This window comes from Zeus faber (genome assembly GCF_960531495.2).
Source record: "Zeus faber genome assembly, chromosome: 14".
In the NCBI taxonomy this organism is placed as follows: domain Eukaryota; kingdom Metazoa; phylum Chordata; class Actinopteri; order Zeiformes; family Zeidae; genus Zeus; species Zeus faber.
In genome coordinates, this window is record NC_137200.1 from 4,873,000 (window position 1) to 4,882,625 (window position 9,626).

Genomic DNA, 9,626 nt, shown 5'->3' on the forward strand with positions numbered 1-9,626 from the left:
GACTGTCTGCCATTGACAAAGCCTGTTTGGTCTGGGTGAATTATAAATATAATCACTTTTTCAATTCTGTTGGTTAGTGTTTTACTTATAATCTTTAAATCAATTAATAAGGCTTATAGGTCTATAATTGGAGGTGAGGGTTAGGTCCTTATTGGGTTTAAGCAAAACCAAAATGGGAGCAGTATTCATGTGCGGCGGCATGGTGGTGACTTAATCCCTGTAACCATTCTGATGAATAATGGGGATATAAGTGGCCAGAAGTGTTTATAGAATTCCACTGGGTAGCCATCTGATCCAGGTGATTTATTGTTGGGCATAGAGAAGAGAGCTTTCCTGAGTTCTTCTGGAGTAACTGGTTGATCTAATGTGGTAGCCTGCTTTGTGGAAAGTTTAGGGAGGTCGATAACATCAAGGAATGAGTTAATGTTTGATATTTGATTCATTATCTGAGTGAAATAGCTTATTATAAAAGACTCTGAATATGTTATTAATGTCATGCGGAGTTTATGTTATCCTACCCTGTAGATCTTTGATGGCTGAAATAAGGGATTTGTCTCGCGTTTCAAATGCTTGTCAAGAAATTCACCTGATTTGTCATTGAATTCCAAATATTTTGCTCTTGATTGTTGTGTGAGGAATTTTGTCTTTTGATGGGTAATATTATCAATTTGAGATGAAATTGTCCGGATCTCATTTCGGATTTAGTCAGTAGCTGAGTGGGATTGTTGCGAGTGCAAGTCTTTTAATCATTGCTCAAGTTTCTTATGGAATTTTTTCTTTTTCTTGTGATCGGAGAACTAAATAACCTCTCAGAACTGCCTTAGCCTTTTCCCAGAGTAAGGATGATGATATTTCGGGAGAGTCATTCAGTTCAATGAAGGAAGTCCTTTCTCTGGAAAATAAATGGTTCAATTCTTTATCTGTGAAAGTGACGCTGGTTGGTTTTATTTATGAGGTTGAAACTAATCGACCCGTGATCAGAGATTACCATCGGGTGGATTTCAGGATTAGTGATTTTGGGCATTACAGAGTTACTTGTCAAGAAAAAGTCAATTCTAGAGAAGCTTTTGTGGGGTGGTGAATAATACTTGTATTGTCTATTATGTGGATTAGTTGATCGCCAACAATCGCTAAGAGCAAGATCAGTCATATATTGTTTGATAGTGTCAGACGAACGCCAGGGCTTGCGATTATTTCTGGTTTGTGAACGCTCAAACCTTGGATCAAGTGCTGTGTTGAAGCCGCCTCCCAGTATAATAATTGAGTCAGAGAATTATAAGAGTTTTGGATAGATATTGTGAAAGAAATTTGGGTCGTCCTCATTGGGGCCATAAATATTAGCTGTGATGTTTCCTAAAATTCTGTTAATCATTATGTAACACCCTTCTGTGTCTGATCTTGTGGTTTTATTCTGATATGGGATACTTTTATTACTTTTATACTTTTACCCATTTAGCTTTGAGTTTGAGGTGCTTGGATGAAGTGGGGTGAGTTTCTTGCAGTAGACAGAAGCTGGAGTTCATCCTGGTGAGGTGACTTAGGATTTTGCTGCATTTAGCAGGTGAGCCCAAACCTCTCACATTCCATCTAACAAATTTAATGGGTGTCAGTGAGGTTAGTTAGGGGGTCATGGATGTGAATTTGTAGTTTTCCCATGGAGCCGCACAGTGCATCCAAGGCAATAGCTATACTACGATGCCCATGTTTTCCCGTAGATAAGTCTGAGTTCTCCAGGAGGAACTTTCCACATTAGCTGTCCCTCAGGTCCCAGTTATTCATTTAACCGCAATCCTCCCGGCTCCCAGACAAATTGCGTAAATGGTGTCAGCATGTGTTGGAGCCTGTAAAGATCTTTCAACTCTTCCCATGGGTCAAATGCAGTTTTATTTCTTTTTTTATATATATATATGCCCCTTTGAGTTTGAGACTTTCAGCAGACCTTGTATTTTAAGTTGTGTATTTATTTTCCTGTAGAAGCTGCGGAAGGAATTTTTAGTCTTTGCTTCAGCAGTAAAGCTCTCTTTTATAACGCTTAAACCATCACTATTTCCCACCACTGTACTACATTACACCTGCACTAAGAATCAGCAATACCAAAATTATCTCATCAGGTCCTTTACCATTTAAAAATGAAGTCCAGGAAAGTTTTTTTTGTTCGGCACATTTTACACCCAAGGGCAATTCAAAGTGCTTTACGTAACATACAAAAGACTGTTTTATGAAAGCAAAGGATAATAAAACCATATAAATAAAAAGCTAAAAACGGATAACCTTCAAGTGCAACTTACAAACAGGCTTACACAATTAAACACAGCAGGACTCGAATCCGCACCCACATGGATCTGAAGGACTCAAAAAAAGTATGATTGTTACTACACAAAATTACACAATGACACAGATAAAAGGTCGAAGTGCAATTGAAAACAGGCAGATTTTTCACTGAAAAGCAAAAATATAGTTGAATGTACAGTATAAATGTTGCCTGAGCCTGGATTTAAAAGTAGAGTGTGTTATCATTGATGACTAATACTAAATAAACAGTTTTATGGGTCAAGTCCCTTATTTGTGTGATTTGGCTTGAATTGAATATACTGTATATAAATATACATCCTTATATGCACAAAAAAAAATCTAAATGAATGGGACTGTGAAATGTAATTGTAAATGTAACGGAGTACAAGTCGAAAGTCAAAACAGAAGTCGGTACGGACACAGACAGTAATGAAGTACTTTCCATCACTGATCCAAAACAAGCAGACTCACTCAGACACAAAAAAGAGCCCTGTAAATCTCAGGGTTTTTCTTTAAAATTTCCTTCTCAGCGATGGAGTGGAGTAGGCGCTCCACCGTTGCTGGATGGTGATCTGGGGCTGCACATCATTCAGGCTTAAGAGGAGAACCGTGTCCCAGATCCACCAGCATGACCCGCCTGGTCAAGCATGATTCCTGTTCGCCTTGGAGCGTCCGCGCACTTACTTTCACATTCTTTGACCTGCTTGTGCCTGTGGTGTGCCTGTGGTGTGTGTGTGTGTGTGTGTGTGTGTGTGTGTGTGTGTGTGTGTGTGTGTGTGTGTGTGTGTGTGTGTGTGTGTGTGTGTGTGTGTGTGTGTGTGTGTGTGTGTGTGTGTACTAGTTGCTGTACTTAAGAACATTTTTTAAGTATCTGAACTAATGTACAGCATATTGAGTTTGAGAGGCTTTCAACTTTGACTTTTTACATATCAAAGCAAATATCTGTACTTGTTTACTCTACTACATTATACAGTTACTGTGTTAGTTACTGTAGTTACTCATGTTACAAATGGTTATACTAATCAGTATATGCATGAGCACTCACCTAGTAGTACTTAGTAGGCTCTGTTTTATCAGGACACTGGAAATGACAAGTACTGTACTTTTACTTTTAATACTTTAAGTACATTTTGGAGTACTTGTATACTTTTACTTAAGTTGAAATGTCAGTGTTACAGTGCTTTCATTTTTGCTGGAGACGATTTGTGTCTGGGTCTTTCTAGTTTTACTGATGTAAAAGATCTAGAGTAGAGAGTACGTCTTCCACCACTGTTTTTAAGCATCTAGGGATTTCAGATACTGTGTGTGTGTGTGTGTGTGTGTGTGTGTGTGTGTTTGTGTGTGTGTGTGTATTCATTCCTCTATTTGTAGTTTGCGTGCCTTCTCTGTCTGCGTTGATGACACGAGTGCTCAGGATTAAAAGTCACACTCCCTCGCTGGGAATGTCCTCTCTCGCTGAATCTGTGACTCTCACTGACTTTCTGGTTGATTATGTAACCGACTGACTTGTCGACTGGCTCACCGCCTAATTTGGATGACGGACCTAACGATCCACTGCTTTTCTGACGTGATTCCGTGCTAAAAGAAAGAAATATCCCTCTTCCCTCGCTCACCTCAGTGCAGTGATGGATTGGCCATCTGGCAATTGGGCAAATGCCAGAAGGGTCGCCCTAATATGGGCCGGTCCAGCCCGAGTAGACTGCGTGGTCCCTTGGCATGTCGGGTGGCTGGGCCCATAACATGTACTGGTATTATTAATATAATAATTGCTTTGAGCGCTGATACAATGTCACCTTCAGCATTTGAGTGTTTGCAACAATTTGAGTCATGACTCAAATAAAACCACAACATTTTTAAAATAATTTTGAAATGTTGTGTTACATGAGTCGTTTTTAGTATTTGCACGGTCACGTTACAACAGGCAAATGTAGGAGTGAATCGCCTCCGAATGTATGCCAGGTAATACATACTGCGTAATCAACAACTGCCAAAAAAATCTGTACGTCATCTTCAATCACTTGTCAACAGTTTCCCCGTCCCGTCACCGTCGGGACTGCCAAGCACTTAATGAGGAGCACAATGGGACAGGATAGACTGAGTGGATTGGTCATGTTGTCAATTGTAAGTGACCGGGCGAAGAAGTTGGACATAGGGCGCATTGTGCCTGACTTCACGAAGCGCAAGGATCACCGAGTGCCCTTCAGTAGTGGTGCTCATTTTTCTAAATATTGTAGCTACTGATCATTTACAGTAGGTAGCCTACCTGGACCTGATGTTCATTACATGATCACTGTGACAGCGATCACAACCTGTCAGTGGTGCTGTGTGTGTGTGCTGTCGTGCACGAGGTGTGCTGTGCAGGCAGCTTTCCTTTACATAAATACACACATTTCCACCATAAACTGATGCAGAAAAGGCACATATTGGTGCATAACAATTCACCGGAATGCAGGAAATGAAGTGTTTGACTCTTAAATCTTCCTGGGGGAGGACACCCAGACCCCCGCTTAATGTGCCCCCCCCAACGTTCAAACAAATCGTATGCCACTGCTGATATGTAAATTGGCCGCCCAACCTGGACGTCGGGACGAATAACTAATGGCACCATCTAGTAGCTGGTTCCCGACAAAGTTTCCCTCAGGATAGCTGGCGCTCGACACACGCAGTTTTATCTGGTAAATCCCTATCTCAAGCTTTTCATGTTAACATTTGGGTGGAGTTGGTGTTGAGTTTGCAAATAGGGCCTCTCTGTTGCAAATGCCAGGCTGTTATTTGATCCCAGTCCGTCACTGCCTCTGTGTGTGTTTTGTTGTGACCAGCAGAAATGCCTCAACTTTGTTGTCATTAAAACTGAGCAAGCAGTTGAACGGTATTGCCAATCTGAACAGCTCAACAAAACACTGAAAACAAAAATAGAAATGATTGGATTGGAGTCATTTGATCAATGTAAAAAAAAAAATCCTCCATCTCCATATTTTACATCTTAAGTTGTTACCTTAACTTTAATTGGACTTTTTCAGTGCAAGGTCTGTGAATGGAAAACTAAAACGTGACCGCCAGCCCATTCTGTCAGACAATATTTACTTACTTCCTGTTCCCGGATGTGCAGTTGCGGCTTCATCCCAGCTGCTTTATTTGCAGAATCGCTCTGTCAACGGTCTTTACGCTCCTACACTCGTGTCCGGTGAACGCTCCCAAGTGAGAAGAAGAGTTATTTCAGTCGACAACATTCCCACAAGTGTAAACTCATAGTACGATTCGTCAGCACCGGGGTTTGAATCGAGATTAAACTGATGCAGTGATAACAAAGTACTGTAATTGGGTGCGCCTCATTCCAGGAGAACAATTCACCTCATATGCCAGAAGGGAAAAAAACAACTCAATTATGTCGATTGGGGAGGTACGATTAAGTTCCAACGATAAGAGGACGAGGTCCGACGGGTTTTTGATCACGTAAAACTGGAGTAGGAGTGTGTGTTAATGAGTTCATTATTCAACAAAATACGATTTAATTAACTCGGCTAAACACATAGGCGGACACACACACACACACACACACACACACACACACACACACACACATTATATTGCATTACATTCTCTTTTTTGTTTAATGCAGCCTCGAGGGCGACTGAGTACGAACTGCAGTTGCCAAGGAAGTTTCCAAACCACACTGGCCTTTGAGTAAACGGGGGCTTCTCAGTTTACTGGACCGGGGGGAATGTTTTTGTAGGCCGTACATGCAGTGAAAGCCTTTCAATTTTGTTTTACTTTGTATAGCACAGAGTGGCAGTGACATGGACAGAGAAAGTAGAAGTCACAACAGAAGGCAGGGAGAAAAAAGAGGTATGAGAGAGAATGAATAGAAGAAATGAGGGTATGAAAGAAATGAGGAAAGACAGCAGGTATGCAAAGTCAAAGATACGAAGATAAATTGATAGACATATAGATAGAGATGGATAGATGGATGGATAGATAGATGGATGGATGGATGGATAGATAGATGGATAGATCGATAGATCGATGGATAGATAGATAGATATTAGATAGATAGATAGATATTAGATAGATAGATAGATAGATAGATAGATAGATAGATAGATAGATAGATAGATAGATAGATAGATAGATAGATAGATAGATAGATAGATAGATAGATAGATAGATAGATAGATAGATAGATAGATAGATAGATAGATGGATAGATAGATAGATAGATAGATAGATCGATAGATAGATAGATAGATAGATCGATAGATCGATAGATAGATAGATAGATAGATAGATAGATAGATAGATAGATAGATAGATAGATAGATAGATAGATAGATAGATAGATAGATAGATAGATAGATAGATAGATAGATAGATAGATAGATAGATGGATAGATAGATAGATGGATAGATAGATAGATGGATAGATGGATAGATGGATAGATGGATAGATGGATAGATGGATAGATGGATAGATAGATAGATAGATAGATAGATAGATAGATAGATAGATAGATAGATAGATAGATAGATAGATAGATAGATAGATAGATAGATAGATAGGTGGATATTAGAAACGTTAGAAGAGTGTTAGGTATTAGAATGTGTTATCTTATCTTATTGCCATCATTATCCCATCATGTAACTTAGTTGTATTACACATCATGCACTATGAGTTATGTCTAAACATAACTCATAACTTACTCATAACGCTACCTCTCATCGACAATATTGCAGTGTTTCTATAAATACAGGACCATCTCCCACATGAGAGATAGACCACATGTACTTCCCATGCCTCACCATGTGGTATCCATGGTAACTACTTACAGTACGATGAGCTCTCTGTGTGTTAGGGAATGAGTGTGTGTGTGTGTGTGTGTGTGTGTGTGTGTGTGTGTGTGTGTGTGTGTGTGTGTGTGTGTGTGTGTGTGTGTGTGTGTGTCCCCCTGCGAGTGGTTTTGTTAACCTTAACAGTCTGGCCAAGTTTCTGTGCTTTGAGAAACTTCAGGACAAACTCCGCACTCTCCTTTTTTTCTGCCGTCGCCATCTTCCGCTCCCTCCGTCTGACTTTCGCTCTCCCTCTCTCTTTCTATTTGTTGTTTGTGCGTTTCTCCACAGCTCCTTAAAATTCTATCACTCTTCCTGAGACTCTTGGATATGGCGCAACACCTACAAGGGATGAACCATAGAAAGAAAAAAAGGAAAAAAAAAAAGAAAACCCAGTTTAGTTTCTATGGTAACCAGGCCCTATCATCGTATGTTGGTTGAAAAAAAAAGCATATGTCCTCACTGCCTCAGCTGACCTCTTGCTTAAATGCAGCCAAAAACATTCACAAAGAACTACAGTACAAAAACATGGACCGCGGCCAAAAGGCAGCGGCAGACAAAGCAGGAAAAATGGCTAATTAAAAAAAAAGGGAAAGGGATAACAGAAATGCAGTTCAATTAACTGTTATTCATTACAAATCTGACTATTGGAATTAAAATTATATTTAATTAAATGATTTTGCTGATCTGAAATTGTTGATTCAAAGATTCAGCACGGATCACATACAGTACACACATACATTCATGCACAAACATGGCCCTCAACTCATGGGCTTAAGTCTAAATTTAATTGAAGAACTACTATATAATTCAATAATGCTCTACTCTCGTTAGGTTATTTAAATGTAATGACACGTGCGGTCACGCAAACACAAAAGAGAACAGCTACAAGAAGTTGAGGCCCCTCACTTTATGATATATATATATATATCATCACAAAGTTTTGGAAATGATTACCTCACAATTCGACATCCTGAAGCGGGACAATTTACACGGTGACAGTTTAAAAATCAAAAGCATTTGTCATATTACATCACACACACACACACACACACACACACACACACGCACGCACGCACGCACGCACGCACGCACGCACGCACACACGCACACACGCGCGGCTGCATTTTATTATGTAAAACGTACACATCAGCCAGCTTAATGTGAATTTTTGTTGACATTCTGAAGCGCTGTGGCGAATATGATATTTCTCCTACAACAGATGTAAGAATAGAGATTTATCACACAGTCTCTATGGTTACCGCTCATCGTTATGGAAAAAGAACTTGGAATGTCGAGTCAAAGTCAGTGAGCCTGCAGAGGTGGTTGTTGGCTAAGTCGCCGGCGCTGCCCCAAATGAGCCGATGAGATGCCGTGTGACCCGGGTGGGGTAATGGCTGACCCTCCATCAAGGTTGTGCTCCACTCCTGTTCTAATGAAGCCATTTGTGTAGAAGACTTTGCCTTGAATTAAACATGTGGACAACTTTTATTATAGCCATTTTTTTTATTGAATCCAGATCTGTTGTAAAGAGTTGTTGTAACAAATTTCCCTTTTCTGTTAAGAGTTAAAATCAAATAAAATGATGGGGTAAGTTATGATTTGTCTCTGGAGTCATTCAGCCTTTGGAGTTTGCCCTATATCCTTTCACTGCACCGCACAAGTGTTACACCATGTGAAAAACAAGGAATCTTGAATCTTGAATCTTGAATCTTGAATCGTGAATCATATCCAAATTATTTTAATACGACACCTACACTGTGTGGGATTTTGCGGAGCAATTTCCGATCTTTACTACACTGAACAGGCACTCTTTGCTGCTAAAACAAAACTGTCATCTACCAGACAAAGGGTTTATTATGAGGGTGGTACTGTGTTGTTTTTGGTAAGCTGAAGACAAAGCCAAATGTGACTCTCTGCGCCTTACTTAAACGACGCGTGGAAACCAAAACTTTTATGGGGAGCTGCATTGGTAAGAAGCATGAAAACAAGAGTTAACCTTGGCCTGACTTTCGCCTGCTGGAGACTTATTTAAAAATGTATGAAAAAATGTGTACAGATGATGTGCTTTTGGGGATGGGGCACGGATGTTTCGTTTAATTTTGGAAACAGAACGGGGCAATCCATAAGATCATCTGTGTTGAGTGCATTGCATTTCATGTCCCACAATTCACCATATAGTGTAGAACAGCATATGCATGCAACGCAAATGCATGGATTGGCTGCTTCTTGGCTAGCTAAATGAAGATGGGATCAATATCAAATATTGGATTTTGAACCAAATAATCTTACAAATTACCACTTTAACTTCCCACTTTAGATACTGAAATGGGTACAAGGGGCCTGGACTCTTGATCTGTCGAACCTTCAGGCGGTGCAGTTGAACTGCGACGCTGTTGGGCCAACTGCAGCGTTATCATCTTGTGTCACCGTCTGAACCACAGCAAACACTGCCAAGATGCCAAAAGAGATTTGATTGGCATCGGACTCAAATAACCTTTTTCCCCTCT